The sequence below is a fragment of the Mus musculus genome, chromosome 9, assembly GCF_000001635.26.
Source record: "Mus musculus strain C57BL/6J chromosome 9, GRCm38.p6 C57BL/6J".
In the NCBI taxonomy this organism is placed as follows: Eukaryota; Metazoa; Chordata; class Mammalia; order Rodentia; family Muridae; genus Mus; species Mus musculus.
The window spans coordinates 97,048,161-97,055,756 of record NC_000075.6 but is presented as its reverse complement, the minus strand read 5'-3'; the positions used below and the strand labels follow the sequence as shown (position 1 = coordinate 97,055,756).

The window sequence follows — 7,596 nt, the reverse complement described above, 5'->3', positions numbered from 1 at the left end:
AAGAAGAGTTTGGGATAGCTCACATCCAGAGAGCACAGAAAACCAGAGCCGATAAACGGGACATACTGGAAGCCCAGCTAGAAGGCCAACACTTCTGATGGCCAAAGACAAAGTGGCTTCTGCATCAAAAACAATAATGACTAGAATATATGGGAACATATGGTTTTCAGACACTTTGTTTTTAGCTTGCCTTGTGTATAGTGTATGTATATCACATGTGTATACAGGGGGAGGGGGGTTATACATGTAGCCAGAGGCCAGCGTCAGGTGTCTTCCTCCATTGCTTTCCACCTTATTATTTCTCTTTTTGTATTTATTATTTGTCTCTTATTCACTTTATATCCCTCTCACAGCCCACCTCTCAGTTACTCCCTCCCACAAGCCTTCCCCCCCACCCCACCCCCCGCCTTCCCGTTCTTCTCCAAGCTGGGTATCACCTTACCCTGGCACACCAAGTCTCTGAGGCTAGGCACATCCTCTCCCACTGAGGCCAGACAAGGCAGCCCAGCTAGAAGAACATATCCCATATATCCCTCGTACAGGCAGCAGCTTTTGGGGTAGCCCCCACTCCAGTTGTTCAGGACCCACATGAAGACCAAGCTGTATACCTGCTACATAGGTGCGGAGAGACCTAGGTCCAGCCCATGTATGTTCTCCAGTTAGTGGTGCAGTCTCCGAGAGCCCCAAGATTGAGAAAGGATCTTCACCAACCCTGCATCTGACAGAAGACTGATAACCAAAATTTATAAAGAACTCCACCTTATTTTTTGAGGTAGGGTCTTTCACTAAACCCCTGGCGTTCACTGATTCGGCAGGATTGTCTGGCCAAAAGCCCAGGGGCCCCGTCTGCCTCCCTCGCACAGAGATTGCAGGTGCACAAGGATGAGTCTGATTCTTTATGTAGGTGCTGAAGACTTGAACTCGGGCCCTCACGGTTGTTCAGGAAGCATTTTACTTACTGAGCCGTCTCCTCTGCCCTCCAGTCTAACACGCTGTAAAATGACAGTGAACACTTACTCTGGTTTCCCCATTTACTGTTGAAAAGGTAAATGAAAGAATCGAGTAGAAATATGCATTCTGACTTCACTGGGTAGACTATATCCCAAAGTAATCAAATAATTGATGGTTATTTTACCTTTATAGGATAATCATAGCTAATAGATGGTTGAATCAGAACTCCCTGGACCCCCACTTTTTGCAAGTCCCAAGGCCATCATGGATCTGAGCCACAGCCATTCATGGTCTGAAGCAAGCTGAGGTCATGCAGTGATGGATACATCCAGACGATCGAAGCCTTGAGCTTTAATGAGCCTTAACACTGGAAAAGCACACTGCCCTGGCGTCACGTGCTTCTAGGTGAGAGGCCACAGAAACTACCCAGCAGCCTGGGAAACCGTACTTTAACCTGATGGAAACCAAGCCTCCCAGTCATCCCTCCACTTTTAGGTGTGAAAGAGCATATTAGGAAACGGTGTGGGGACACAGTCCTTCAAGTTCTGGGGGCTGGGGCATCTGCAGGTGAAATGGATTGGTTTCTTCAGTCTATAGTGGGGTGAGATGTGATGTAGAATTGGCTGTGGATGCAGATTCAGATGATGTGGGAGGCGCCAAAGACAGCATGAGACCAAGGATTCTCATTTAGAAAAGCCAACAGCAGAAAGACACTTAAGAAGACAAAAAGGGAATTATGAACCTGGAAAAGACAGGTTTTAATAGGCATCACTGAGAGTACAATTGTGACATTTTCTAATGTTCTTAATTTTTAAATATTGAGTTAGCTAAGTTCTATTTTATTGAGACCCTCACATGAGTGGCACATCTGTACCACCATCCCCCACCCTGAAATCCTTTGTGTGCCCTTTCCCTTCAAACTCCAAATTCCTGTTATCTTCTTTATTATGATGATATACAACCTACTGCATACATTTAGTGTTGCTCATATTCATGTGTCCAGGGCTGGCAGCTCAGGATTGGACGACACCTGCATGTGAAACACCCCTGGAGGGAATGGCTTCTCTCTCGCTCTCCCAGCAGACACTGGCCACCCGCAGCCCTTCACGTAGAGGTGGGACCATGGAGAAGTTCCCCTGTTCACACTGGCAGGTCACCTGATGTTATTAAGCCAATCTCACTGGGGTTTTTTTGTTTATTTTTTAAAAGTTTTTGTTGGAGGTGCAGTGATATGATATATCTAGGTTCACTTTAAAATGCTCCAGCAGAAACAGCCCATGAGAGGAGGCGGGAGGAAAAATGGAAGAGCATCCGGAAGTTAGGGGACACACTCTCCTGCCAGGGCGGTGGGAAGCTGCCTGTGTGTACACCCTGCGCTCAGCCCCTCCTAGGCCTTCCTGGGCCTTCAAGGGCCATGCCTGCCTGAGGAATGCATTAGACCTCCCACCTGACTTGAGGTTACAAAGCACAGAAGGAGGCTCAGGAAAATAATGGGAAAATGGAAGAAAAAGAGAACTGATGAGTTAACCCCAAACTGGATTGCTGAAAAGCTCCACACCCAACTGACCCATTGATCTCTCAGCCCCTGGTCTCTGAGGTTATTCATCAGGAAGCCTGACCTCTGGAAATCCACTACCTCTCTTCCAACCCCCCCCCCCCCGCCCCGGTTCCAGCCAAGAGGGTCTTCCCTCTCCCAATATGATCAGTCCCAGAATCCCCTTTCCCTTGGCTGACTTGCATCAAACCGTACCTCTATGATCCAGGAATTGAAAGCTGTGAGGGGGCAACTTGGTCAGTCCTCCATCCCTAGAGCTACACAGCTTCCCCTAAACCACAGCAGGCTGAGTGGGGCAGGCAACAGCTCACTATGGCTACCAAAGGGGAGGGACTTGATCCCTCTATCACTTCACCGTGACCTGTCCTCCACTTCCTCGTCTGTAAATGAAGATGCCTACCTGAGGTCTCAGTGCGCTCTCTCAAGTTCCTGTCACTCAAACCTGGGATGAAGGAAGCTGTTCCTCCATTCTCTCTGGTGAATTGCATCCCTTCTTTTTGTGTGGACACGGACCTCAGACTTCAGAGTCCCCTAGAGCCTGCATATGTGTGCATCACCATCTTCTCCCCATCCTGGCATCAGGTAGCCTTAGAACTGGCAATAATAATTGTAGCAATAAAACTAGGAGGCTGATGTATTCTGCTACATGGAAACTGTGTAGGTCACCAAAAGGTGTTTATCGAATTCATCCAGTGCGCCTGGCAAGTTAGCTGTGCTTCAGTCCAAGTGTACTCAGTCAAAACTCTTTTTAGCAAGATTTTGCTGAAAGGACCCAGATATAGCTCTCTCTTGTGAGACTATGCCGGGCCTAGCAAACACAGAAGTGGATGATCACAGTCAGCTATTGGATGGGTCACACGGCCGCCAATGGAGGAGCTAGAGAAATTACCCAAGGAGCTAAAGGGAACTGCAACCCTATAGGTGGAACAACAATATGAACTAACCAGTACCCGGGAGCTCTTGTCTTTAGCTGCATATGTATCAAAAGATGGCCTAGTTGGCCATCACTGCAAAGAGAGACCCATTGGACTTGCAAACTTTATATGCCCCAGTACAGGGGAACGCCAGGGCCAAAAAGGGGGAGTGGGGGGTAGGGGATTGGGGGGTGGGTATGGGGGACCTTTGGGATAGCATTGAAAATGTAAACGAGGAAAATATCTAATTAAAAAAAAAGAATGTAAAATAAAAAAAAATACTTCAGTGCTGGAGAGATGGCTCAGCAGTTAAGAGCACTGACTGCTCTTTCAAAGGTCCTGAGTTCAAATCCCAGCAACCACAAGGTGATTCACAATCATCTGTAATCAGATCTGATACCCTCTTCTGGTGTGTCTGAAGACAGTGACAGTGTATTCATATACATAAGATAAACAAATCTTTAAATTTTTTTTTCTATTACGATGTGACTGAGTTGAGTCAAGTAGTCTGGCATCTGGCTCCAGTTGTCTCCACTTTTGATATCACAGGGTACTTTTTGCATTATGCCTTTTCTTTGAATCTACAAGAAGCCATAAGTTTACCATTCACCATCTAGAAATAATCTGGTGAATTAGATGGAGCATGGTAGGGTTTGGGAAACAGACGTCCTGGTTTCAATCCTGAGTGGGTTAAGCATTCCTGTAAGCCAGTTTCCACATCTATGACCAGGTGGGGGTGGGAGAAGATTTGGCTATGGCATTTAAATGAAGAAATTGGATTTTTCCACAAATGGCCATTTCCCCTCCCTTTTGTATTCCATTGCTTCCAGAATACCATGTGCCTCCGAGGGCAGCAAGGCAGGGCTCCCTGTGGGAATTGAGCTATGTGGCTCGCCCCCTTTGTGTGTGTACGTTTTGTTCACCATCTGTCCGGCGAGCCAAGGCCAGCTGCCACATGAGTTTAGCCTGCTCCACCTCTGCCAGCCTGGGGGCTGTGCAGGGAGGGCCTCCTTCAAAAACAATGTCCAGGATGCTCGGGCTTTGTATATGCCTGTGGCCTCTCTCACTCAGAGCCAAGCCCAGATGGGCTCACATGGAAAAGGATGTGGGAGACAGAAAGACAGGGGTTGCCGCCGTGGCCTGGGCTTGCCCTCCCTTGCTGTTGAGCTCAGGTTGGCAATGGTTGCTCACAGGGTGGTTCTGACCATGTATGGGGACTGACCTGACAGAGTCGTGTGTGTGTGTGTGTGTGTGTGTGTGTGTGTGTGTGTGTGTGTATCGATGCTTCACATACAGCTCATTCTGTCTCTTTCCAGGTTGTCTGTGTGTTCCCTGCTGGGCATCAATTATGCATTGTGGTTAGGGGCATTCATTAAGGAAGTTCCTTGACTCTTACAGTAGCAGGATTAGGCTCTCTGTAGAGGGAGAACCTGTGGAGTGGTGTGTGGTTATGTGCAGGGACAAGGAGGATGAGGGGAGGAAAAGAAATGGAAACAAATGAGGGAAAAGGCTGGTTTGAAATACTGCAAGCGGTGGTTTTCCATGTGTATTTATACGCATATATGACTTTGAACACTCAGGCTTTACTGTTTCAAGGCCAAATGAGTGACGAAAGACACAAAAATCATTAAGCAAATTTGCCTTCACCAAGAAAGAAATCAAATGAGCGCTTTGTAGAAGATTGCTGCAGACTTCATACATCTGATTGCCATTGACAGCCCTGTGAGGCAGACAGCTTCATTCCCAGCAAAACACAGGAAACAGGAACTCAGAGAAGGCCAGAGAATTGCCCACAATCACACAGGTGGCAGGTGGCCGAGGCTGAGGCAGGCCCAGCTTTGTCTGGTTCCAGAGCCTCCGTTTGCCTCAGCAGGTACCAGACTCCTGACAGACGTGCAGCTGATGCTGGCATTGCTTGCTCATGGATGGGCTGTGTGACCTAGTGTGGCAGGCATGGGCTTCAGTCTTCTTCCCTGGAAAATGGGCCTTCCACTCATTCTGTCAGTCAAGGTGATCTGAAGCCATAAGTGAGAGGTTTAGATATGGACAGTCACTAGTATTCCCAATGTAAAAGCTGGGGTAGCTGAGGGATCTCCTGGGTGGAGAAGGAAGGTGTGGGACAGCTCTGGCCAGAGAGCAGCAGGCCAACTGTGATGGCCTCAAGAAAAGAAAAACAGGCCACAGTGAAGAGGAGGAAATGAGGGTGAAGAGGTGAGAGAGGAATGTCTGGAACCCTGGAGACAGAGACACACACACACACATAGACATACACACAAACATATATACACATATATATACTTACACAAACATATACATGCACATACATATACATACAGACACACATATACATACACACAAACATGTACATATATACACACAAATATAATACATGCATACACACACATACATGCACATACATATACACACAAACACATAGACACACACATATAGATACACACAAACATATACATATGTATATATACACAAATATAATATACACATACACACATATACGTGCATATACATATACACACAAACACACACATATACATACACACATATACATACACACAAACATATACATATATACACAAATATAATACATGCATACACACATATACATGCACATACATATACACACATACATACATACACACAGACACAAACATATGCACATACACACAAATACATACACACATATGCACATATACACACATGCATACACACAAACATACATACACAATACACATAAATATATACACATACACACAAACACATGCACGCGCGCACACACACACACACACACACACACACACACACACACAGTCTGACTGTACTTACGAGTATCTCTAGTATAGTACTGAATAGGTATGCCAAGGCTGAACTCTGCTCTTCCCATTGTCTGGAGGGATCCTTCAGTCTCTCATCCGCGTTGTGAGTGGATTTAAAATATCTTAGAAGGTGTCACTATCAGGTGGGGAATTTTGCTTTTGTTTACTTTTATTCTTGTTTCTTTTTCCCTGAGAGGTTTTAAAAAATCATTAAGAGGGAAATGAATTTTATTAAATGTTTTTCCTTGATAATCAAGAATTCTTTTTTAGTGTGCTGGTATTCTGAATTACATTGCTTGATTTCTGAACCTTGATGTTGACTCAATTTGCATTTCTGGCATAAATCATTTTTTGTTAGTTTTTCCGGAGACAGTGTCTCCCTAGGCCGGGCTAGCTTCTAACTTAGCGATCCTCCTGCCTCTGCCTCCCAGGTGCTGGGATTAAAGGCGTGAGCCGCTACCTCCAGCTCTTTGGCATAAATCTTACTTGGTTTTATTGTATTACTATTTTCTTAAATACACGTTAAAATTAAGTTTGCTAATTTAAAAGATTATTTTAATTTTAAATAAATAAATGTTTTGCCTGCATTGTGTGTGTGTGTGTGTGCCACGTGAGTGCTTGGTGCCCACAGAGGCTGGAAGAGGGTGTCGGCCTGGGAGCTGGAGTTACAGATGATTGGGTCCTTGTGGGTGCTGAGAACAAAACCCGCATTCTCTGCAAGAGCAACAGGTGCGCGCAACTGCTGAGCCATCCCTGCAGCCCCTAATTTGCTAATTTTAAAAAGGATATTTGCGTCTGTGTTCACAACAGTCTGTTTTTCTTTTCTTACCACGTCTCCGGCTTTCCGAGTGAATTGGGAGGCCTGCCTGCCTGGCTGCCTTTTCCGGAGGAATCTATGTAGACCAGGCGTTATTTTCTCCATAAAGGCTTAGTAGAAAACACAAGTGCAGCCATCTGGGACTGGAAAGTTTTTGCGGAAACATTTTTAACTCAGAATTTAAATTCTTTTTTCCAGACAGTTTCTCGGGATGTCTGCTTCCTGCGGATGGAGTTGTGCACATCGGGATCTTTCGAGGCATTTTCCCATTTCTTCTGTATTATCAAATGCACAACGCTGTTCCTAAAGCTGTGCACAGGGCCGTGCGTTAACTTCTCACCACTGCGACGATTACCTGAGAAGAACACTCGAGAGGAGGGAAGATTTATTTTGGCTCACAGTTTCAAAGCTTTCAGCCCGGGTTTCTGTCTCCATTGTTTTTGGTCTGTGGGGATTGTGGGATCTTTCGTCTCCGTAGAAGGCTAGGGTGGGACAGAGTCTCATAGCAGCTAAACACAGACAGACAGA

General features: G+C 45.9%; 1 long non-coding RNA gene across 2 annotated transcripts; it reads left to right on the top strand.

The window, feature by feature from the left end:
- Window positions 1-547: 547 nt before the first annotated feature.
- Gm19325 lies at window positions 548-7,596 on the top strand. Of its 2 annotated transcripts, none has more exons than XR_871045.2 (3): window positions 548-1,045; window positions 1,144-2,065; window positions 7,267-7,596. It is a non-coding gene; the product is annotated as a predicted gene, 19325 (long non-coding RNA). The 2 variants fall into 2 exon arrangements; XR_871047.2 differs by having other exon boundaries at window positions 548-1,356; window positions 1,955-2,065.